The sequence below is a fragment of the Dysidea avara genome, chromosome 1 (assembly GCF_963678975.1).
Source record: "Dysidea avara chromosome 1, odDysAvar1.4, whole genome shotgun sequence".
NCBI lineage: Eukaryota > Metazoa > Porifera > Demospongiae > Dictyoceratida > Dysideidae > Dysidea > Dysidea avara.
Genome location: NC_089272.1, coordinates 44,815,757 through 44,841,350, shown reverse-complemented (window position 1 = coordinate 44,841,350; position 25,594 = coordinate 44,815,757). Strand labels below are relative to the sequence as shown.

The 25,594-nt window shown below is 37.4% G+C and overlaps 2 long non-coding RNA genes across 3 annotated transcripts; one reads left to right on the top strand and one right to left on the bottom strand.

Annotated features, from left to right (window-relative positions):
* Positions 1-244: 244 nt before the first annotated feature.
* LOC136265675 (uncharacterized) lies at positions 245-4,013 on the bottom strand. Its single transcript, XR_010705675.1, has 4 exons — positions 3,838-4,013; positions 2,881-2,949; positions 2,784-2,834; positions 245-557 (listed from the first exon to the last, which is right to left on the bottom strand). It is a non-coding gene; the product is annotated as an uncharacterized lncRNA (long non-coding RNA).
* Positions 4,014-16,136: 12,123 nt separating this feature from the next.
* Positions 16,137-17,004, top strand: LOC136265647 (uncharacterized). 2 transcript variants are annotated; one of them, XR_010705657.1, is made up of 5 exons: positions 16,137-16,249; positions 16,300-16,418; positions 16,491-16,583; positions 16,635-16,845; positions 16,897-17,004. It is a non-coding gene; the product is annotated as an uncharacterized lncRNA (long non-coding RNA). The 2 variants fall into 2 exon arrangements; XR_010705646.1 differs by having other exon boundaries at positions 16,300-16,440.
* Positions 17,005-25,594: the final 8,590 nt, after the last annotated feature.

Below are 25,594 nucleotides of genomic sequence, written 5' to 3'. Positions count from 1 at the left end.
CAGCCACAAGTAAAGAGCAGGTATCTGTTAAAGCAGCCATAAAGTGTTTTAATTGGTACAGGTTACATAGGGCTATAAGGTGATTTCAATAAACTTTATTTCTTATCTCCTACAACAGAGAGCTACAGATTTCATTGCTACAATATAATATTATACAAATTGCTTAATAGCTACTCCAGCATGTACAAATGTATATTACGAACATCACATGCAGCGGAGAGTTGGTTGACTTTATAATTAGATATTAGCACTTTAAAGTATCATGCTTGGCATGGCATAACATCAATAGTGTTTTTTAACTTAATGATTTCAGAACAACCATGCAGTACACATAATACCTAACTACACAATTTGGTACATTGTAACAAACTGTAGAACTCTGACATACAATCCTCAGCATACACCTCAGACTCAGCAAGTGGATTTATCGAGGAAAGTAACAGATAGTAGGCTTCATCAGATAGTGGGCAAGGAATATGAGGAACTTGCACTAAGTTTACATCATCATTGTCAAGTACATGAGGACCTTCCTAGTCTATGCCATATTCCTCTTCATCCTGTGTAAAAATAATTGAACAATAATTATTTGGTGTACAATATACTTAATTTAGTTGACTATTAAGCAAACTACATGACATACATACACACATGCACACAATTACACACTACACTACACTTACTGTACGTATCACACTACATTACACTTACTGTACGTATCACACTACATTACATTTACTGTACGTATCACACTACATTACACTTACTGTACGTATCACACTACATTACACTTACTGTACGTATCACACTACATCACACTTACTGTACATATCACACTACACTACACTTACTGTACGTATCACACTACATTACACTTACTGTACGTATCACACTACATTACACTTACTGTACGTATCACACTACATTACACTTACTGTACGTATCACACTACACTACACTTACTGTACGTATCACACTACATTACACTTACTGTACGTATCACACTACACTACACTTACTGTACGTATCACACTACATTACACTTACTGTACATATCACACTACACTATACTTACCGTACATATCACACTACATTACACTTACTGTACGTATCACACTACACTACACTTACTGTACATGTCACACTACACTACACTTACTGTACATATCACACTACATTACACTTACTGTACGTATCACACTACACTACACTTACTGTACATATCACACTACATTACCCTTACTGTACATATCACACTACACTATACTTACTGTACATATCACACTACATTACACTTACTGTACATATCACACTACACTACACTTACTGTACATATCACACTACACTACACTTACTGTACATATCACACTACACTACACTTACTGCACAGATCACACTACAATAGGAGTTACACATTGCTATAGATTAGCTGTCGTTATCTAACACCTAACAATTGGTAACAATGGGTAAAACATAACAAGAAATAAAGACTTCAGTGACTGGTCTCCCCCTTGAAAGGGAAGACCTTTTCCAAAAATTGAACAAAACGATCAGATCACCAGGTGTAACAGAAAAGGGGCAAAAGTATTGCACACTCAATATCTGCTCGTATCCTCAGTCCCATGCGGATCAGTTACATCATGTTTGCAGGCTATGTGCTGACTGATGACAGCTGGCAAACTAACAACGCTGTATAGATAGCAGTATTTTCTACTCCCCTTGGAGAGAAGTTTGAAGGATTCTATGTCAACGTGATCAGTCAAACCACGTTTATGTAGGCATTGTCTCTCATGATTACCCACTCCACACTGCTCCAGGAAGTCTTGCACCACACTACACTACACTTACTGTACGTACCTGAAGCAAAATTCCAACCACTGCGATTCATTCAACTGTGTTAATAGTCCACATCACAGATCACATTCCACTCCCTAGGCTGATTCCATTTTAATGAGTTTACAGTCGGTTTCCCTCGTGTCACATTGTATCTTAATAAATTCGGGTGCTAATAGAGGACTCTGTATTGGCATTATCAACATCCATTCAATGTACGCCACTGTTACAAACTCTTTTAAATGCAGCAATCTTGAGTAGAGCCGTCCAATGCATGCAGTGACAATCACTGCAATCTGTTTAGCACTGCAATCAGTCAAAATTAGCAGTTCATGCACTTTTTACTAACCAATCGCATGTTCAGTTTAAAAAAAACAAACAAACAAGAAGCATGTAGCTGCATACCCACATCATTTCAGTATTATTACTGGACAGAGAGAATACCTGATATGTTCAGGGGACCAGCCTGGATTGCTACACATTTACTTAACTTACTGTAATACGCTAGTGGAGCACCCAAATCTCAGTGCATACCTCAGAATTTTTTAACGATCATATCTTAGTCAAGAAAGAAGATATCAGGCTCTAACCCTCAGGTATGGATGGATATAATACATTACAATAAATACGTAGAAGCAATTTTTGGGTGGTTTTCAAACTAATGCTAGACTGTTATTCGCTCAGTTACCTTACAACCATACCTGCAGGTTAGAGTTCGATATCTTCTATCTTGGCTGAGATATCATTGTTCAAAAATCCTCCCATACAAATTTTACGAAAGTCCCACAACTATCATGGCCATTTTTACATGTCTGACATCATTGCGGATAAGGTCCAATGGTAACAGACTATATTATTAGTAACTAAAGGTGGAAAAAATTCCAGCTAGCAAGCCAGGTGAAGAATGAAGATGTACAATAAAAGTAAAACATTGAAACATAGCTACTCTTTACCTTGTTGTTCATGAGCAAGCTGGTATCAGCTGGTTGTTCTGGCAATGACGCCTGGGGCGCATATGCTGGACTTAAAAATACAAAGATTAAAACATACTTGTAATATTGTTGTTTACGTGTAAGGTGGCCTCTGGCTCTCCTGCAATCACTCAGATGTTTGTAAATTCTGAAATTAAAGCATGGGACATTATATAGAATTACATGTACATTAAAATCATCAGCATGAACAGGCATAATTATTATATGGTTGTGCCTTCATTCACAGACGAATCTATCCCCGGTTAGTTTATGTCTCCAGGCCTCATAGTTTTCTCAAACATTACATTATTATTTATGACATAATCTCGACTGCATTTCTTATTATTCTTAGTACTTGGTTGTATAAGTACTGTGGAGAAATCACAAATGATTATAATGCACAGATATAATAATCACTTAAGTTATTACAAAAACTATCCAGGGAAGGAGAATTAACTATGTAGGGAGGGGGTTCCAAAGTTTAATCACTGAGGGGGAAAGGAAAATTTCTTTGAGTCAATTTTTGTCATCAGTTGCTTGTAGTATCCTTTTCTTAATCGTGAATCATTAGGGGTAAAGTAATCATTGGGAATATCAACAAGATCAATAATAATTTTATACATCATTATAAGTTTAGATCTCTCTCTTCTTTGTTGTAAAGGAGGTAAGTTGAGTGTGCTTAGCATGCTAGTAACACTAGAGTGACTTGAAAAATCATTATCGTCGATGGTGACCTCTAATCTGTGTGCAAGACCATGTACTAAATTGATTTACAATGCATGCCACATACATGAATGCTGGGCCAGAGCACTATTAATTTTGTTAATGTGGAGAACATAGAGCAGGTACCAATATATTTACACAACAGACCTTATGTCAGCATGTATGCAAACAAGGCGCCTGTAACAAAACCCATCCCCCCCCCAAAAAAAAACAGACCCCCCCGGCCCGTCAAATTTGATCTCGCCCAATGCAAAAATTTACCTGGCCCTACATTTTGGCCAGGACATACTGAAGCTTCACCACCTTCACTCACTTTGTAAACGTCTCGGAAGGTGCGTCTCGGGCTGTATCTTGGAATCTCATGGAGTCTGCTGAGCTGCAGGCCATTAATTCTTCGCATTCTTGGAAATCCCTTCACCTTTGCAAGAGCTGTAGACAGATGCGTAGAGAAACAACTGGAGCGCGTTACATAGATCTATATGCGGCCAGTTCGTGTTTTGTTGGGATATGGTTAATAAACGGTAAAGCGGCGCTTCGCGCCGCTTTTCTGGTTTTACAATATGCTTTTATTTATTTATTTAGTTCATTTTTGGCACGGATTACCTTCCATAGTCCAGGTCTTGCTATATCTCATGGCACGAAAGATCTCTGCAGATTTGCTCCGGCTGCAGCGAATTTTTTTTTTGGACGCACTTCTGACTTAGAAAATTTTTCATGTTTTGTGAACTTACCGTTTTTCTTTGTTTTACGGAAAGCAACATTGTTTGCGGAGAAGGAAAAGGTCACACTGAAACTGTTAGCCCCTCTGTATTAAGTGTGTTGGTCGTCTTCAAAGATGTTGTAAAATACGGACAAGATCTACCTGGATGGACAATTCTTCCCTGCCACCCGCCTGTCATTTCACAACACTGGCGTGACTCGATCGCTGAAAACTTCGAGTGAAGGCCAAGGTGAAGGCATGAAAGGATAGAAGGACACTTGTAAGAAGGTGTCACAACTAATAAACACAGTTGGGAACTGAATGTGTAATATGTGACTATTGAGAGCTGTAATGATAGACTTTGGGTATCTAAATGTTTATGTTATCTTTACAGCGACCAGATCTGAAGGTCTGCATGCATGTCACTAGTTTTACAATATGTAGCTACTAAGTGGATTTGAAAATATTGTTACTTGTGTACTATAGAAATAGTGTTTTTTTGGTATAACATCTGTGGAGCTCCACTACAGTGAAACCTCTTTTTATGGTTGGACACATCTGTTATGAGTAGTCTAACACTGTACTGCCTGTTCCATCAATCATCAAGGATGTACGCAGGTTTAGAATACAAGACACAAGGTTAGGGATTTAGGAAAAAATGTGTGGGGTCTTAGGCCACTCTAAATAAGTTCTCTGTTTCCCGTCCACTGCCCACATCTAGTTACTGTGAGCTCTAAATATTCCATTATTCCGTATTCTTCCATTATTTTCCAGTTATTCTTGCATACTGACAGACTCAGTAAAAGCCATTTTGAAACAGTGTCAGCAGTGCTATTAAGTCAGCACAAACTTCACGTTTATGCTATTTTTGCAACTTAAAAAGGAAGGAACAACTTAAGCATGCTTTTATGGTTGTACCAGGCAAATAATGGCTTGAAAAGCTGCCAATCTTATAATGAAATAATAGAAATGAATTGCCCGCCTGCATGTAAATATGCTTGAGTCCAGGACGGGAAACAGAGAATTTATTTGGAGTGGCCTTAGCTATATACTTGCATAAGTTAGTGGTGAATATGTAGCAGTTGGTATATTATGATGAGTAGTGGTGGCAATATTGTTGTAATTCAGTGGAAGCTGGTCCCAATCACTGTGGGCACATCCCCGAATCATTTAATACTATACCTTAATAGTCAAGCAACCTTGATTATAATTTTAGTTCAGATTTAGCCTTAATAAAATATACAATCTTTTGAGCATTGGGTTATAGAGGTTTCACTGTACTTGTGTTAGCATTTATTACACTTGTTCACAAAATTGATGCAACAACTATTCAAACTTGACCACTACTCAGTATAAAACAACATATATATATTTTTTTTGATTATGACACTGCTCAAATTCAGCCACTGTTAAAGGTCTGGTGGTGTTTAGCTACGTAAAATGGTACTTGTTTTATGCATGAAGTATATAATTATACTTTAGCTAAGGCTTGGGACCTAATTAACATGGACGTTATGATCTTTCAACATACACATGAGCTATGTTTGAGACCTACTTGAGTTGATCACTTTAAATGAGATAATCTTATTAATGAGCTTGACAAGTATACCTTAGCTATGTGTGGGACCTACTTGACATGGTCACTATAATGAGGTGGTCTTATTAATGACGTCATGAAGTACACCTTAGCTATGTTGGGACGTACTTGACATGATGAGGTGGTCTTATTACTGAGGTTGTCAAGTACACCTTAGCTATGTTTGGGACCAAAATGAGGTCATGTAGTACATCTTAACTAGGGACATACTAGACATCGTCACTATAATGAGGTGGTCTCAATGAGGTTGTCAAATACACCTTAACTATGTTTGTTACTCAACGTGAGTATTACTATGTTAAGCATTATAAGGTATCACTGTGTATGTATGTACTTGTCATGTTCACATACTGATTTGGCTTCCACGAACACAAAATCAAACTCATCTTTTGAATTGCTGGCTAAATAGACCACCACATTCTACTCTTTGTTTTATGGAATTGGAGAGTCTGGTTTCTGCAGCTTTGGCACTTCTATAGCCAAGGCTTTGTTGGAAATGATGTTTAGTGAGCTGAAAAACCATGAAGGGCCAGTCGTATATACACAAGAAGCCAGTACAATACTTACGCATTACTGTATATGCATACATGAGACAACTTGGAGTGTGTGTATGAGGTCTGCAAAATAGTGTACTAGGAAAAGTAAATCCTATCACATTGTTTTAAAAAGCTGCTAAAGAGTATACTACATAACTATATAATGTTGTACATAATAATCACTGACTCGTAGAATATTCTTAACATCGATGTAGTAATTAATATATGTGACTAGATTTGTTAGCTCCCGTACATATGTACATGCTTGTGCAATTCTCAGGTATCACATTAAAGTGTTCGATAATGATAAAGCTATGTCCATCTATACCTTCAAATCAACCAGGCTGCTTGAAGACATCTTACGTTTGACAGCCTTGTACAAAGGCAGCTGAATGTATTGCTAAAGTGGAGCAAGGGAAATTATGTATGGATGTAGCAATCAAGTTGCGGGGTAGTATACCAGAATTGCAGGTTGTGCTAACTAGTCAGATTTGGTAGATCCAATCAGATATTGCAAATCAATATATGGGCAAGAATTATTATTTTTTTAATCTATAAAAGTAGTGTGGGCCAGTAAGACCTCAAGTAAGTATCAACTAATTGGTAGATGTGCAGCACGACCTCAATATCCAGCCATTCATTAATGGTTGTTACAATGATGTTCATCTTATCTCCAAATGTGTAGCTGAATTCAATGTGTATGCACACGTCTCCAATGGCTGGCTAATTGACAGTTGATTACATTTTTTTGGTCTCATTGTTACCCTTACATGTTTGATTATTGGGTGGAAAAGAGATGGACGTGGGGTTCTTCCTTTGTTGGTGAAATAGCTAGTACAATGATTTGACTGATTCTTACCAATATTGATACTCCATATAAATTATTTATATTGATAATCCATATAAATTATCAAACCAAGGCCTTCAACAATAAATACATGTGGTCTAAGTGTGATTTAAATCTAAATTTTGAGTATATAGTAAAGTTAAGTAGTTAAGACTAAGTATTACTTTTCTTCAACGTAAATAACAATCTTGTTCCATGGTCTGGTCGATGGCTGACTTGTTTGGATAGAAAGCCAATAATTTCATGACCACAGTCAGCCTAAGCAAATTACATTCCCAGGCTATATGCTACCTTTGAATGCCCATTATGTGACCACATTGTGAAATAGGTCTGCAGACTGGATAGATAGCTATTGGCATGATGTTTGGTCACAGGTTAGTATTAACATACATTAATTTGATCATGGATGCTGCAATAAGTCTGTGGATCAAGTCACTACCTGGTCTAGGATTTATTCCTGTAATTACTAGCTAATTTGCAGTCATTCCAATAATTAATCAAAAGCGGATGAGACCCACTAAACCTGGACAAAATGTAACCCAAAGGATGAAGGCACTTACAACATTGGTAAGAATGACAGCATCAGTAACATTAATTCACAAAGCAGTATTCAAGGGTACAGTACAATTATAGAACAAAAACAAAATTCTTGTGAGAGCCAAAGATGTGGCACAACACAATATTTAAACTCTTACAGTGTGGATCCCATTTGTAATTTGCAGACTTTGAATGAAACTAGTAAGGCCACTCCAAATAAATTCTCTGTTTCTCTTAGCATGTGAGCAAGCGGTCCATATATTTCCATTACCCTATTACGAAATTGGCAGCTTTTCAAGTTATTATTTGCCTAGGTACAGCCATAGCAAACAACGTAATAACATTTTCAGCTTGTACCTTCATCGTTTACATTGCAAGAATAACACAAACATGAACAGTGGTAACATTCTGACATGTGAGCTGGTAAACCTTACAAGATCAATTTTATTAAGCCTGTACAGTATGCAGAAAATAATGAAAGAATACGGAATAATTAAACATCTTAGAGCTGGGAATAAAGAGATGGGGGTGGTGGATGTGAAGCAGAATTTATTTGGAGTGTTTTAAAGCGAGTGCTAGCCTTTTCATACCCCGGCACGGGTCCTGGCTGTTGCAAACTTTATTCAATCACACAGTAGCTACTACGGTACATAGCGTAATGAAAATGATGTTAACTTTACACAGAACAAACTACTGTGGTCACAACCTGGATACATACATAATGACAAGTACAATATACTGCAGCTATAGGTAGTTTCACTCTCAGAGTGTATACAGCAAACAAGGATATTACAGTCACATACTACACATTCAGTTCCCAACTGTGTTTATTAGTTGTGACACCTTCTTACAAGTGTCCTTCTATCCTTTCATGCCTTCACCTTGGCTTTCACTCGAAGTTTTCAGCGATCGAGTCACGCCAGTGTTGTGAAATGACAGGCGGGTGGCAGGGAAGAATTGTCCATCCAGGTAGGTCTTGTCCGTATTTTACAACATCTTTGAAGACGACCAACACACTTAATACAGAGGGGCTAACAGTTTCAATGTGACCTTTTCCTTCTCCGCAAACAATGTTGCTTTCCGTAAAACAAAGAAAAACGGTAAGTTCACAAAACATGAAAAATTTTCTAAGTCAGAAGTGCGTCCAAAAAAAAAATTCGCCCGGCTGCACCAGGGCGAGCTTGGCATTGGAAAAGACGGAAAACTGATGACGACTCTCAAACGTCAGAACCAGTCTTTGAGACTCTGCTGAATTTCGAAATAAAAACAAGAGTTATTTTGGGTAGTGCAAGAGGAAGCGGAGCTATCTACCAGATAACGATTCCTGGAGAGAATACCAAGTGAGTGGCCAGAACTATAGCTAACTATCCGCCAGCTATCTGCAGTAAATACCGCGACGCAGCATTATTGCACACTGTTAGCTACCAACTTGAATTGATGTATATTAGGTACTTAGACTTTCGCTCATCTGCCACTCGTCGTAGCTGAGCATCACGTGACATCAAACTGCTGAACCTACAACGTAAATAGTTCATCACATATTTACTACAATCAACTGGCAGTATAGTTTACAGACCAACCACCACAGCGATATGCAATGCTTTTCAAGTAAACGCCACCTAGCCCCAAATGAAGGCCGGGGGGCGCTAATTTATGAACTATAATGAGTCCATAGATAATCACAAATATCAGCATGCCAAGAAAGCTTCGTCCCAGACTTATAGCAGCCAATGTACATTTTGCATGTATCTGGTGTAAACCACAACTCGGTTAATCAGTACAAATTGTGCACGTGACACTTTATAAGGACTTGACCTTTTCTCCATTTCCAGCTCCATCTGCCATTATTGTTATCTAGAAGAGTACGTTTTCCCATTTTCTTTCATCAGCAGTAAGTTAGGCTATATGGTATTTTCCTTATCAAAAAATACGCTTGACAAGTCCACTGAAACGAAATCTTTTGTTGCCAGCACCATCCGCACTGAATCCTACTGACGATTATCACTAACTGTGACTTAGAGGTAGCTACAGTACCACGCTTCGACTCCATTTTAAATTTCGAATTTAAACCGTGCCAAGGAGCGTGGCACGTGCGTCTACATGAAGTGTAATTATAGGGACTTTCCAAGGGATTTTCCACACAATGGATCACATGATACACCATCTATCTCGATCCCTTCTTCGAAGTCAATGGTTCAACATGAGGTACACGTTTACGCTTTACAGTGTTAAAGTAGGGTTGTTTTGTGTGCTGCTGTGAATCCTCGCGTGAATCTTAAGCTACTTGTGATGGTTGGGCAAAAGTTTGTGATGGTTGGGCAAGAAACTGTGATGGTTGGGCAAATTCCCGCCCATGCCCACCCTTGGCTACGCCACAGGCTCAGCACCTATAGGCGCTAGAGAATACAAAGCAAGTAACATGTAGAGGTGTTAACATAGTCATTTGTTTGAACAGTGGATGTCCCATAAAACTTGAAAGTGTATGTTGGTATTGTTTGATGTTCAGCTGCAAATGTTCAAGTAAAAAGGTGTCATACATGCTATAATATTATATTGTGGAGATGAAAGTTTTGCACTGCTAATTATATTCTTAAGCAGATGCATGCATGCATGGCTTTCAGTAAGTAGATGTACAGACTTTGTATTCGAGATACTGCAATCTTAAGAAATTGTTTCTTTGTGCCGGTTTGCTACAGTACACAAGTAGCTGGCAAATAACTACAACTGCTAATAGACATTTGAGACTATCAAACCAAATAGCCTTTTTAACTGGTGTTTACATGTATCCTTGCATGGTGTTACCATAACCTCTCACTTAGCTGTGAGCTACATACAGTATTATACACATTGGATTTTCTGCAAAAAAATGTGTAGGCAGGTCGTTACCATTGTTCATTGTGGCCAATTGCAGTCAGTGATTGAGCTGCTGTAGTTTATAGGGATTCAAGCCTTCCTTCATAGATTAAAGTAACAGACAAGGCGTTCAAATGCTCATTCGTGCGCCAGTTGGGGTGTGATGGAAGCAGCATGCTTGACTGCATGAAATGTACATTTACCAGATAGTTACAAGCTAAAAAATGCAATAATGACAAAGCTGAAATGCATGCAGCAAAGCACACATGGTCAGTGATGAAAACAAAAAATCAACTAAATCATTAGTGGCCTAGATTTTGAAAAATAGCACTGCCACATCATACATACATATGAGGTGGAATATTAAGCAAGTTTATTTACAAAGACTGGTTCAGTAATACCAATCTTATATGAACTTCCGTTAGGAAACAAACAATATATACCACAAAGTATACCCCACATAGATACGTAGTTGTAAAACGTCCATGTACCCTCATTGTCATTTCTGCTGCTACATGGTAGGAGATAGCAACGTCAGTTGTCTTCTAAAGTACTTATGGTATAGTGATACTACGTATCTTTCCAAACACCATCCCCGATTAATATGTAATGCTCCTTTTAATGACATACATAAACAAAACTGTGGCCTTAGCAAAATGCCCCAACGTAAGTTAAATCTAAATGTGTATACGTTACATACATGCATGTGTACATATGCATGCACCTACATAATGTAGCCTGTGCACTTATGCTTATAACAGATACTTGCCCTTGTGATGATATGTGCTGCACTGGTTTATATTCACTGCTTTACATATTTAGGGATTGCTATGTGTCGACTGATGATTCCCAGACCTCAAGAACATTCCTTAGAGCGGTAAATCAAGCATTGTGCACCGAGCTACGCTGCTTACTATGTGATGCTTCCTTTGGTATGCATATGGCTGTTACATGCAAATGTACCATATGGTTATGTACATGCATATTCGTATAGGCTCTTTGCTTATGAACAAAAGTCGTGCAGCCATCAGGGACAATACATTATCCAAAAAGGACGGGGTAACTATTGCTGGGAAACAGTGCAAATCCAATGTGTGGGCTGTTACTTCAAACACATTTATTGATGGAGAAACAGGTATGCATATGCAAGTATACATACATCTTGATTAATTTATAAATCAGTCATGCGTTGTTGGGCCAATGCATGTGTAATGGCTGTCAATCTTAACGAATAAAGGTGTCTGTCCATGTATTGATCTTTCAGTATTCTTTTCTTAAAAGTAGTTGCTTCACTTATTTGAAGCAATTGTAAATACTCAAAAGCTAAAACTCAAATACTACGTACATATACCAAACAGAATATTCACCTCAAATTTACTTCACAACACCTTGGAATATTGGTTGGGGACAATCAAGCATAGTGATACATTCAAAGCAACCTGAAACACTTATCATGATGAAATTTAAATTTTTTACTTAACAAAATTCTCGACAATGATTGAGTGACTATTACCTTCAGGCAGGAGTAACTGCATCAATAATGACTAATGCTACAGGCTCACTGCTATACACAATGCTTGGGTCTGATATAAGCCTTTTGAAATGCATACTACAGAAGATCTAATGCATAATAGGCCTACCCTTGTCCTCTCCGTGTCCTATTTCTAGCACATAAAGGTATCGATTTACAGACAGCACAAAAAGCACTGTAATATGTAGTTTTTCATTGATTATCATGCAGGCTTGGAGTCAAATAAATGCGTATTTGCACTTAAATATAAATTTAAGTATTTGTATAATGTACTTTAGTTTTTAAACAGATGTGTTTTGTATTTGTATTAAAATACTTTGTGTAAAATCTTACAATACTTCTTTCTTACAAGTACATAGAATTCCTTCTTTGTATGATGATCTCTGTGGATACTAAAAACTTTATCAAAAAAACCTACTCTTTTCAGCACAACTTGATCTGCATGTAAATTTAATCCCTATTTTTTTTAAAAATTGTAGCATTGTAAAAATGTCAATATGATGCATTTAGGAGGTTTCCTTTACATGAATTTCCAGATCATTCTTGATTTACTTAAACTGCTTAGGTCGTGTAGTTCAATATGAACATGACTAGCAGAATCATTCTACTCTAGTAAAACTCTTAGACTGCAAAGGAAAACAAAGGATGTTTGCTTGATGAGCTCACTATTTTTTTTTGTCAGATATTAATGGGATTTTCATAATCTGCTAGTAAATATCTGGCTAAATTTTATGCTGTGCATTGTAGAAATGTTACGTACATAAATATCTTTAAGGTTTGATATTTGTAGGAGTAATTCCATTCATATTCAACAAATCTGTTACTATTTGCATAATCTTTTCAAATGCTTGCAGGGAATACATTGGAATATCATGAGCATGGTTACATTTGGCTAGATGATAGGCTCTGTGCTAATTCCTCTCTGAGATTACCTCGAGTTAATCATATGCCACTCCTGAAGTTTCCACTTGCAGAATCAATACAGCCTTTACGAGATTTAATGGATATGATGAAGTCTTTGCTGTCTTGCAACTTTATACCCTCCTTGGGATTCTAGCTGGAGTAGTCATGGGGCTTGGCTATGAGCAAATCGTGAATCGGTATGATTTTTGTCCAACAGTGATTGCAACAGGAGGATTGAGTTGTGGAAAAACCACTTCCTTGATTTCAGCTCTTGCTACTATTGGTAGCCATAAATCAGGTATGTATATGTATGATGATGTGTTAGCCCATTTTTCTTTTGTATATAGCCTTTTTTTCAAGAAGCTCATTGGCATTTATTTTCAGCCAAGTTAGCAGACGTACGCTGCCTATTGGCTGGGATGATCCCAGTGACTGTAATGATTTATGTCAACTGTTGGTTGATGTTTTTCACCGGAGCACCAGGGGTACAGCTAAAGATGAAGAAATGGCTCACACTATTCCACTCGTAACAATTAATGATGACAAATTAAAGAAGAACCTCAGGTGAGTAAAAATATGAAACAACTTGTAAACACAAAATGAAACCTTAACAGGAGCACAAGCAGAGCTATCATTATTCACTATAACCCATTGGATAAGATTATCCATGGAGAAGTAAAAGCAGCTAAACTGACAGAGCTCTGTACATTGCAGAATGATGCATCGACTTTGATTGGCAAGATGATACAGTTTGCAACTCGAATTTACTCTCCAGCCGGCTTCACCGAGGTAGATGGAAGTGTTGCTGATGAAGTTTCCAAATCATTGAGCCACTGCATCACACGTGTTTCAGAAACTTACCCAGTTTGGCTGTACACTCTTTATAAGGTACATACATGTATATTTTAAATGGTTATCACATACTGCCCTACTACACATGAATATGTACAGTATTTATGATATGTACATTACTTATATAGCTTGCAGATATACTTGAATTTCCACGTGAAGACATACAAGAGTACTTTGTAAACAAGCAGATAGCTACAATCAACAAATATCAGTCATCTAATGAGGCAGAGGTCTTGTGCCACGAGATCCAAGCAGCTTATCCGCAAAATTCACTACTGATGAACTTTTAAACCAATTGTGCTGAGTATCTTCAAATGAGCATCCTAGCAAGGTAATGTGAATAATGTACTGCCATGTAACATTAAAGTCATTCTATTAGTTTCATCATAACATATTAATGGATGTGGAAAAAAAAGGAAACCGATGCATTGCAATTCGGCTGCATCCACTAGTTCTGATACTAAATGAAGCAGGCATTAGGGCTGATGAGAGAATGATTAGACAAGAATTTAACAGATGCTATGGGAAACCATACGTTGGCAACCAGCACTTCCTTGACCCGAGCCATAGCTCTCCAGAACCTATACGAAGCAAATCGTATTCAAATACAAAGCATGCCAAATGCATATTTGTTCCAAGAAGTGATGTTGAACATCATATTACAGAAATGCTGTTTTCAGCTGCAGGTTAATTACAACTGAATACACATTTGCTTCCAACTTTAAAAGTTGCTCCCACTGCAGGGATTCCAGTGTCAACTACAAGGACTGAACTTACTGTAACTGTTGTTGGAAGGAATTGTAATACCATAATCAACTTACCATCCACCTGTACATCTACAGCTACATGTACGTAGAGAGTACTCATATGCTGATGCATGGTGCAAATTTAATAGTCACATTGTTTACCTACAGCAACAACAACGGTTACGTCTACACCTCCGGAGGTTTTGCCTATGCCAAGGATTGGCTTAGAATTTGATGGCACATCAATGACAGTTGATGATGATAATGATAGAAATCTGTTTTCCCCGATACCTTCACCTAGCAGTATGTTGCAGATCAACTTAACAATGTCAGTGATTATTAATGCATAGCAGGAAATAGAGATCATTCACCCAATATTGACACTTCACATTATGAACAATGTAAGTTATGCGTACATGTAGGCCTGCGCCAAATATTCCAGCAAAATAAAAGGCATAATAGGCTAGAGTGCTGTGCCAGCATAATAGAGTATTCACTGATAAAAATGTTCCAAGATTATTGTAAGAAATGTTGTTAACCTAGAAGATTATGCAAGCATAATGGGAACACTGAAGAGCATAATAGGTGAAAGTGGTAGGAAATTCCTGAAAGGATTTTGGGCTAAATTTAGGAGATATGAAATGTAGAGCATATTTGACTCAGGCCTACATACATGTGGTTTGATATACTGCACATAGGAGAGTTTCATTATGGACAGTGGTTCTTAACAGTATTTGTAATCTTTGTGTACAGTAAATACCTCTACTACAACATCATCTCCATCTGATACCACTGTTACAACAATGTCAGCTGGTATTGAGACAAGTAAGCGTAGTGGCGTTGGTGTTCATCCAGTACTTGTGTGATTTCATCACAGGGCATCGATCCTCTGAATGTTTAAGCAAACAATGTGCTCACCCGCGTACACGTGTGTGGGTGACGTGCAAAGAATGTGACAGGAGAATGCATTGTATATGCACTGGCATACCTACAAGAGCTGTGAAGCAAAGAAAATTTACTTTTATTTGTAACAACTGCCAGTAGTCACTGTACAAGCACTAACTATTAACTGTTTTGCTGTAGCTATATCATCTTGCTTTTTATGCATTCAATTGCCATACATTTTAGTATTAAAAGCAACAAGCATGTGTAATATTTTTGCTAGTAGTCAATCCTTCCAGTATATTTGTATACATTATTCAGAGTTTGCTGCTGGTGTCTACTGCCAGTGTTACATGCAGCGTATGTCATGAAATTTAATTCGTGATTATATGAGTGAGATGAGCAAATGTAACACTGGTCCCTAATTGGCAGCCCACCCATCCCTGTGTTTCATTTACTCTCTATACAGGTCTCACTACTGAGTGCAAAGTCTCAAGCGGCATTGGGCTCATGTGACCTCCAGATATAGGACTGGAATGTATTTTTGGTGTTGTACATAATAAGAGCTACAATGTTGCTGTAATTTTGTGTGGTGTGAATGAAATACCAGTGATATATATATATATATACAGCTGACGGCTGCTACCTCGTCTGGCACTGTAAATGAGTTGAGTGCTTTCAAGAACCTGTTCCATCTTGTTTGTCCTTATTTCACTGACCATGCTCGTATTGCTAACAAAAGTAAGTTCACTGAGAGTATGCAAATTATATTATATTTAGTCTTGTTTCAGTTGTACTTAGTGATTACAAGATTCTTGGACTTGGTTATCAGTGTATCAGATGCTTCTTGTGAGCTTACGTAACACGTTAGCCCAACAAAGTCACATACTAAGTGGCTATTTTATGTCTGGTTAGACTCACTGATAACACCTGTAAGTACACCAAATAATCCAGAATATGAATTATGTTTGCCTCCATTTAGGGTTGTGAGACCTGGTCTTATCAGACTTGTCTTAGTTGTACATGGATTGTCGGTCCCAGACTCGGCCTCAGTTTTAAAAGATTGTTACAAACTGTAAGTACAATGATTGTTTGGTATACGCATTATATTTACCATCTTTAATAGAGTTGTGGGACCTAGCCGCCATTCTACATGGTAATATTAGGTTTCCAGACAAGGTCTCGGTTTTATGAGATTCTTATTGTTACAAACTGTAAGTCCAACGATTGTCCAGAATACACATTATATTTACCATCTTTGTATTATAGCTGTGGGACAGTTCTACCAAGCCAACTAACAGATTGTCACAGAGTTCTACATAGTGATGATAATACAGGTAATTTGTAATGGAACTTGTGAATTGTATTTACTGTCTTACCTGCTGCAGTTGGATAAAGACTGATAAATGACGAAATTGATTTGATACTGCCATGGCCAGCCAAGGAGACATTGATTTACTAGCTGTACCTATTGTGGTTTTAACATATTTACAGAATTTAATTCATTACAAATATAATTATAGAAATTATTTAATTAAGGTAGCCACAGATTATAGGAAAGTAAAAAAGTACAGTAGTATAGTAGCCAATATATGGTTGAAATAGGCTTAGTATAGTCTGATAATACACTGTACTATACTAGTGATTTAATCTCTAATATATGACTGTCTTAAATGTATTCAATAAGCTTGTTATAGTAAAGTCCTAATCTATTAATATATGCTGTACTATTTCATTCCAATACTAACACAATAAGACTGTTATAAACCTTATTATTCTGAGTTTTTTTCACAGTGTAGAGTGGCACTTTCAGGCACTTATTTATTTATTTATTTATTATCAATTTACCACAAGGGAAGGAACGGTACAACAGGCAAGCCTGTACAAGGTACTGTCCTAATACAAAACACATACAACAACTAAACAAAACACACACAAAATAACACTTACAAAACAAAACAAATCAACAACAATTATCATTACATCTACAAAACAACAAATCAACAACAATAAATTACATTTAAAAATTACAACAGAAATGTCTGTAAATAGCATGGCGAGAAACAGAACGGCTCTCAATTCCCAGAATACTGATTGGTACTTTGTTCCACACAAAGCAAACATGGACAAAATAAGAGTATCGTCTAGCATTGATTGATGAAGGTGGGGGTATGAGGGTAAGATGATGGCTACAAGTAGGCATAGTGTTGTATGTACAATAGTTTGAAACTTAATAGAACCAGCATGACGAATGTCCTGAAGAGCACACACCGACAAATAGTCCCGCCTGGCAGATAAGGATGGTAAGCACAGCTTTCTATAGCACACATCATGAGGAATAGACCAAGAGTGCGTAGTTTGGTTCCAGCGACTGCCACAAACCCACTGTGCAGCATGCCTCTGAACAGCTTCTAACAGGTTCATATCTTTCACGGCATGAGGAGACCAAACCACGCAAGAGTACTCCAACAGTGGCCTAACAATAGTTTTATAAGCTCTATATTTGGCTTCCGAATCACTTCCCAGTGAACAATAGATTATTGGCAACCAATCATTCCACCTGGTCAAAATATTTTAAAAACATCCACTGCTTAAAGTTTCTTAGTTTACTAGCATGGTATATCCCCAGTATATGGAACAGTTAATTATTTGTTATTTTAGTAGTTTTTCAGTAAACCTGCACTCACTGATGTTTACTGAGAGTTTAAAACTTAGTAAAACATTTGCTTCATATACTTAAAGTTACTGATATTTTACTATCAGTATAACTGGACACAACTATAGTAAAGCAGCTTAACAAATTAGTAAACTAAGAACCTTCAAGCAGTGATCATGGGTTTAGATATCTGCTCCAGAAAGCAGATCAAGTGGTGTTGCATACTGACACTGAAATTTGGTCCATAAGAGTAGAATTGAAGTTGCAGTCAATAGTTAGATTTTGTGTCACATTGAAACATGTTTACTTAGGTCTGATCACTTATACACAAAACAATACACTTTGATTTTGATTGAGCTAATCTTATTGTATGTATTTGGTGCTAGAGTTGGGGATAACTAGTTACTTTTGTAACTAAGTTACGTAACTAGTTAGTTTTATAATCTATATAATAATTCTATAACTCTTTTCCGGCACTGTCCCGTCGTTCTTGGTCGGATTCCAATCGGATCGGTACCATTAAAATCTAAAATTTGAGGCGAATCTTTTGATCCGGGATTGGTGGCGATTCGTTGAACTGCGGGAAATATCCTTTAAACCACCGTAGCTACCCGAGGAAGACACGAATGTGTCCAAAACTTTCTGGAGACCTTTATCGTGTTAACAGTCTTCCCCATCCCAGCTTACATCAGACGTTTCTCTCCCCCTCTGGACGACAGAACGAGAAACAGAAAATCGAGGCCATAAAATTTTTAAACAAAAACTCCTCCCTGGTTTTTCCCCCGATTAGCTTCAAACTCGCTAGACCAACTACCCGTCCAAAACAATGTGTCATAAGGTGGTTTTCGTGTCTGTCCTTATGTGCTAACCTTGGTTGCGAGATACTTATCACTGTCAATGGCCATTATAAGTTTACGATACGCGTGTACGGCGTTCCGGTATACACGCGTTGCCAATAGAAAATCAGATTACGTATTGGTCTAAAAGCTTACAATGAAATAGGATCAATCACTTTTTCATGATTTAACCAATCACATCAGCGAATTTGATCATGTGATCTGGTGTGTACGCTATCATCCGGCAACTAAAAAAAATTTTTTTAATCACACCCACCAGTATAAAAGGAGAGTTTCGTAGTGGGTGTGGCAAGACTACGAGCTATGATCGGGCTACTTGACAGTCTACAGAGAGAAGACTCGCCAGGAATACACACTCTGCACCCTGCTGTGCTGTCCACTACAAGGATAGAGAAGTGTCAGCTACTGCGACAAGAATATAAGCAGGTCAGGGACTACAGACAGACCTAAAACGGAGGATTTGACCACTCCAATTGGTAATTATGTTTCTGGTCCTTTGAAAATCAGTTTCAGGTGCGGGCGGGCGGAATTCAGCAACAATGAAGTGACTGCTAAATTTAGAGTATTTTTTTGATTAACCGACTGTTCTATTAGAGTATATCGATCCGTACTATGCACTTTGCCCATTTCTTGCAGGTTTTCACTGATAAAATACAATTCATGACACTTAGATAGTTAGATTTAGCATAGTTGTTGACTTGTTGCAGCCCAATATTTGCTTCCGAAATCCAGATTTTTCAAAAAGCTGATGCGGGCATTTTACCCATGTATTTCTGAAATTTCACGTTCTCCAAAAAAAGATGCGGGCGGTGGACCAGAAACATGATTACCAATTGGAGTGGCCTTACCAGCAACAGGAGAAGGAAACAGTCGTAGTAGGTGTGGCAATTTAACTAGCTATGATCACTCCAATCAGGCTACCTAACAGACTAAACAAGGAAGATTCGCCATTATGAGAGATGAAGAACGGAAGATTACGTTCAACTACTCTAATAAAACATACATCTATCTTACCAGGATACGAATCGTGGACATCATGAAGTGACTGTTGCAGTCTTCAATGTGTAGTGAGACATAAGATACGTTTTCACTCCTTGGTAACTCCACAGGGACAGCTGAAACTTCTAGAAGCTCCGTTGAACTACTCTAATAGAACATACATCGCGATATCTATACCCTAATAGAACACACACAACCTCTCTACCAACAGTCAATCTCTCTCTCAACCTCTCTAGAGTAACCACTCTTCATATGAAGGATTCATCTTGGTAATGCACCTTGATTCAGAAAGCAACAAAAGAACTCTTCTCTATCCAAATCCACATGGTTGTGTTGACCTTGCTCAGTTCAGCTGATGAACTTGAATACCGATACTCAATACTGTACTGCATACATGCTTGGTCATGCGATAAGTGAACATTACAATACCATGATAGGATGTAGAAATGGAACTACAATTCAGTTACTCAAATTGATTACATAAATATACAAAATGAATGTGACAAATGCAAGTTGAATTAGAACATAGCTCATTGTGGTGATGCACCAACTATTGGTAAATTGATCCTCATACCACACTCAAAGACTTTGTCAGTTCATGCAACATCATCAAAATGAAGTTGAGTACATCCCTGCCATTCAAAACTAATCTTTTTCATGTATGTGCATGGTTGTAATGGGACACATCTTGATACGCCACCTTCACGAGAACTGTGTTCTGCATGAGTACTGTACAGATGTGTAGAAATTCCAGTGCACAAGGCCTGTCATGCTACAACCGGTCCCCCCAAAATCTGTCCCCCCGGACCAGTTGCAGCAACCAAACTTGGTCCCCCCGGAATACTTGCAGCACTGCAACTTGTCTCCCCCGGACAACTTACGCCGCCACAGTTGGTCCCCCTCTGCAATAAGTGGTCCCCCACTGGCTTTATCATAGACTCGATCATAGAGATCTTTGAGAAGGCGTAGGGCTAGGCACAAAGTACCCCACTGTGCCGACCTAGCTTCCCGTTTCACTGCGGCCTTCGAGGTGGCCTTATAATTACTAGTATGCGTACGTGTTATACAGGATCGAGATACTCTAATAGAGCAGTCAGTCAATACTCTAATAGAACAGTCACCTAAAATCTACAGTTGCATTGGTACATTTAACCTGCTAAGGATATCTTGCAAATGAAATGCATGTGATCTTGTGTATGCCATTCTTTAGGTCTATAATAATAATCTGCTGGCATGATTGTCACTCTATACAACTCTTGATTAATGTAGTTCACATAAAAGCAATATAATCTAAACCATTCAAGATGTTTTGTCCTGCAAAAAGCTTTAGCTTCTGGGGGGCACAGATCCCTACTCCATAATATTATACTGGTTCACCCCCTTTGATAAACCCTGGATCAGCTGCTGTAAACATTAGGGGTAAAAACACTATAGCTAGCTAGTATTACATACAGTGGAACCTCTCTTAACAAACTCCCTGAATTAAGGACACAATAAAATAAGCCTCCATAATAAGGACAAAAATTTTGGTCACAACTGGTCTGGTCAATACATTTTACCTCTGAAAAAGGAAAACCTCTATATTACAGCAAAAAGTGGCCAAAAATTCTGGGTCTCACAATGTCCTTAATAAAGATGTTCCACTGTACAATATTAAACTTGCAGCTTAATGCCGACAAGATAAAATGACATAGCACCAAAACATTAGCTGATACTATTATTAGTGTTACTATTATTAGTAGCTAACTATTAGTGTTCATAGTATTGAAGTTGACTGGCACAATCCACTGGCAGAGCAAGAGGCTACTGGAGGTTATCGGCTGTGATGCCTGAGCATATAATATACCCACATCAATGCATTATAGCTATAGTGCTATCTAAATGATCATGAAAAGTATAATACACATCATGTAAATGCAATTTTAATAGGTTCTTGGAAAGGTAATCTTATGTCGTTGACATGAGGCATGATTAAATTAGGAGCTGGATTTTCATACAAGTGCAGTGATATATGCCTTCACTGATCTCATGCACAACACTATAATGCAGTCCACGATGAGCTTATATTGTAGTCATTAAGTCTCCAGGAAGATCAGTGCCATCTGAATCAATAGCTATGTAGCAGTTGTAAACTGGAACTGCAATTTCACCATCTATATTCAAAGTACTTGAGCTCTTTACAGCTACTGACCATATCCTGCACAGTCAAGGAGCATAATGCACAAGAAGAGAATGTCATAACATCAAGTAATAGATCAGAGATACCAGATATCGTTGTCAACAATAATTGTTTATAAAGATCATGCGATTAATAACTAACTTACTGTACTCACACTTAAATAATTATTTTAAATTGCATGTATACTCTTTTAGAGTCCTGCAACTTTGAGTGGCCTGTACAGTCTTCGCGATGAATTGTGTATCAGTGCTTTTGTGAAGTGTTGTCGTAAACATGGTGAAACCTTTTCTATATAACCATGTGACACCCGCGACCCTGTGTAAAATGGTGAAATATACAGTAACTTATATAGTTGCATGGACATCAAGTGGATCTTTCAGATTTTGCAATTATTTAACTTGATTGGTAGTCATTCTAACCTATATCATAGCACTGGCCAACAGTGAGGGTGGTCTGGTCATAACACTGATGCTTCAAGTTCACACATATATATGGGTAAATTTTCACATGATTATGCTTTGAAAATAGTCTATTATACTTTTGAGCAGTGCTCAAAAATCCAGCCTACGGTGCTCAAATTTTAAACATTGTTTTTGAATATCAAGAGGTAGTCAAGTTTGAATAGCCACTACACTGATTTTTGAAACTGAGGTAATAAATGTTGCAGTGTTTAACCAAGTAAATAAGGTATATGATATGGCCAGTATAGAACAATAAAACCATTGTGTGCGGTGATTCAATTAAACTATTACATGTCACACTCTAAGTTTACTAACTTAATTATTGGCTTGTAAGAATCACTTAAGGTTGCCAAACTGCATCAGTTCTAGTATCATTAATGGAGAGTGTAAAGTTTACACACTAAGACTAGAATAGAACTCTTGAGCTATATAGCCTGCCTATATATAGCATTTTCAACGAAACTGATATTTTAGTACATGCTGACATGTTCAAAAAATTATTGTCTATAACTATTGAAGCTACGTATGAGGCGTGAAACATGCAGCTTGATTGATTGATTATTACTTAACAGTACTGCATACAAGCATAGAATAACGGATGTACAATTAATAAAATCTTTAGGGTACAGTACTGATGGTCCGCTAGCTCAAGGCTACCGGCCATTAAAAATCAAAAATTTATACTTACCATATTACATTACTTATAAAAATTACATTACTTATACTCAAAGAGTTACATTAAAGGGGGTGGGGTGTGTTAGAAGTTATACATGAGCATAAAAAATGAAATGTACAAGGGTTGTCAGCTAGTAGTTCCCAATCACTGTCCAAGCCAATATCCAAGTAAATTAATGATTTTCACCATTGGTAGAACAGCTTTATAACCCATACTCCAGCCTAAATTACAGTATAGAGATTAAATCATGTTTTATTATAGAACTGGGATAACTATAGCCAACTGTTCGGGTGGTGTGTCATGGCCTCTGGAAAGTGGAGATGGTAAATTGAGCATTGCAAGTTACTCCGAAGTGGTGAAGATTCCCAAAAGCTTTATTTGTAGCCTCTTTTGGAGATGCATCTTAGTGTTATCCTGTCACATACTGCTGACAACTGCATGTGGATGACTACATGACACTAAGCTATATCATAGTGGTGACTGTTCTATTTGACCATGATTTGACCATAGATATTAGAGATACTCTAATATCTATGATTTGACTGACTGCTCTATTAGAGTATGTTTTGTCAGTATTTTTGAAAGGGGGATCAAAAGGGACACTGGTGCCCACAAGGTGTTATACAAATTAAGAACCACGTGCAAATAGATTATATGTTTAAGAATAGGTCATGCATTACTCAAATTTCGCTTCACAGCTTCAGGACTCGTATTCCGTGCAGAAAAACTATTTCTTGGTGCCCCTTACTCGATCCTGAGCACAGTAAACAGAGTCTTTTATCATAGAAATTTTGTTTTGCTACCTTTTCAATAGCTAAACAATGCTTGTACAGTAGCTACAAATAGTAAGTCACCACTTATGGACTAGTCACTAAATAACAGACCACACAGCGTAGTATCAGTGATTTGACAGTAGTACAAACTTGTAAATTTGGTCCAATAATAAGACTTTTCCCCTACTGACTATTGGCTAAAATCTCGTAAGTGTATTCTAATGCTTTTGCACATTTTAATACTCAAATGGAATACCCTAAAAACTACTTGCAGTAAAGTAATAGTTGGAGTACATTACATAGAACTAACTTCCAAGTAAGAAAACATCGTTGCTTCCACCAATAATAGTGCTTTCCCTCATAGGAGACAAGGAGTCAAGCGCCTGGTTTAACGCGCAGGCGGCGCAGCGCATTTGAATTGGTTGCTATGAGCTACAAACCGGCCTTACTAGTTTCTGGGCACGCAAATAGGTTTTACGAGTGGTAACTAACGAGTTACTGGTTGTCAGGCACTGAAATAGGATGGCGTTATATGGAAAACTGTATTCAATAACGAAGGCACAGAAGAAAAAATCCCTTTTTATTTTTCCTGTTTCACTACCGTCTAACACAATCCCGGTGAGCATTTGTGTGTGTGCTAAGTAGTTTCGCTGTACATTAATTAATTAATTAAGTACTTAATTAATTATTTATGACGTCACTTATTATTATTATTATTACTTGGTTATGTAATTAGCACTTTACAGTGACCAGCACTGAAGATCTGACAGCAACATGATATTACAAGTATATGCATAATGAATTATTACATCATTACATTACATCATAAACTCTATTACAGGTATGAAGGAGGAGTAGCATTATGTAATAATGGCCTGATTTTTGAATTTTCATTATATCAATTAAACAATGGATCATGAATCCAATAGGAAGTAATATATGTGTAGCAATTGCAGCCACAAAGTACTACGTGGAAGAAGAAATAAAAATTAAAATTTACAATACATTTTCAGTGTATATGGTTGCTATGCAACAGCTAGATAATTAACTTGACTATTCTAAAGAACATACATTACTATAGTATACCAGCTTGTGTACTTTCAAAGTAATATATAGCATTTCCACTGTGGAGAAAAAAAGCACTTGTGCATTCAGGAGTGGAAGGGTAGAATGTGACAGCTTTATTATCAAAGTCAACCACTCATCATAGTATTATTGTGAAATATTACACCATCTGCAGTTTCACAATTGGTGTAACATTCCTGGAATGTCAACAATCTACAAACAGTACACAACACTATTAGTCAGTCAGCAACTTACTGCTTTCCAATCCGAAACATTGTTTCAAAATGTATAATAAACCTATATCACCAAGCCTGGAGTTTGATTGTGGGTTTAATTTCACTCAGCTGAAGCTATACCTTAAGATATGTATGGACCCCCACTGATTATCTTTTTCATCTCCTGTTCACTGGTTTAATCTAA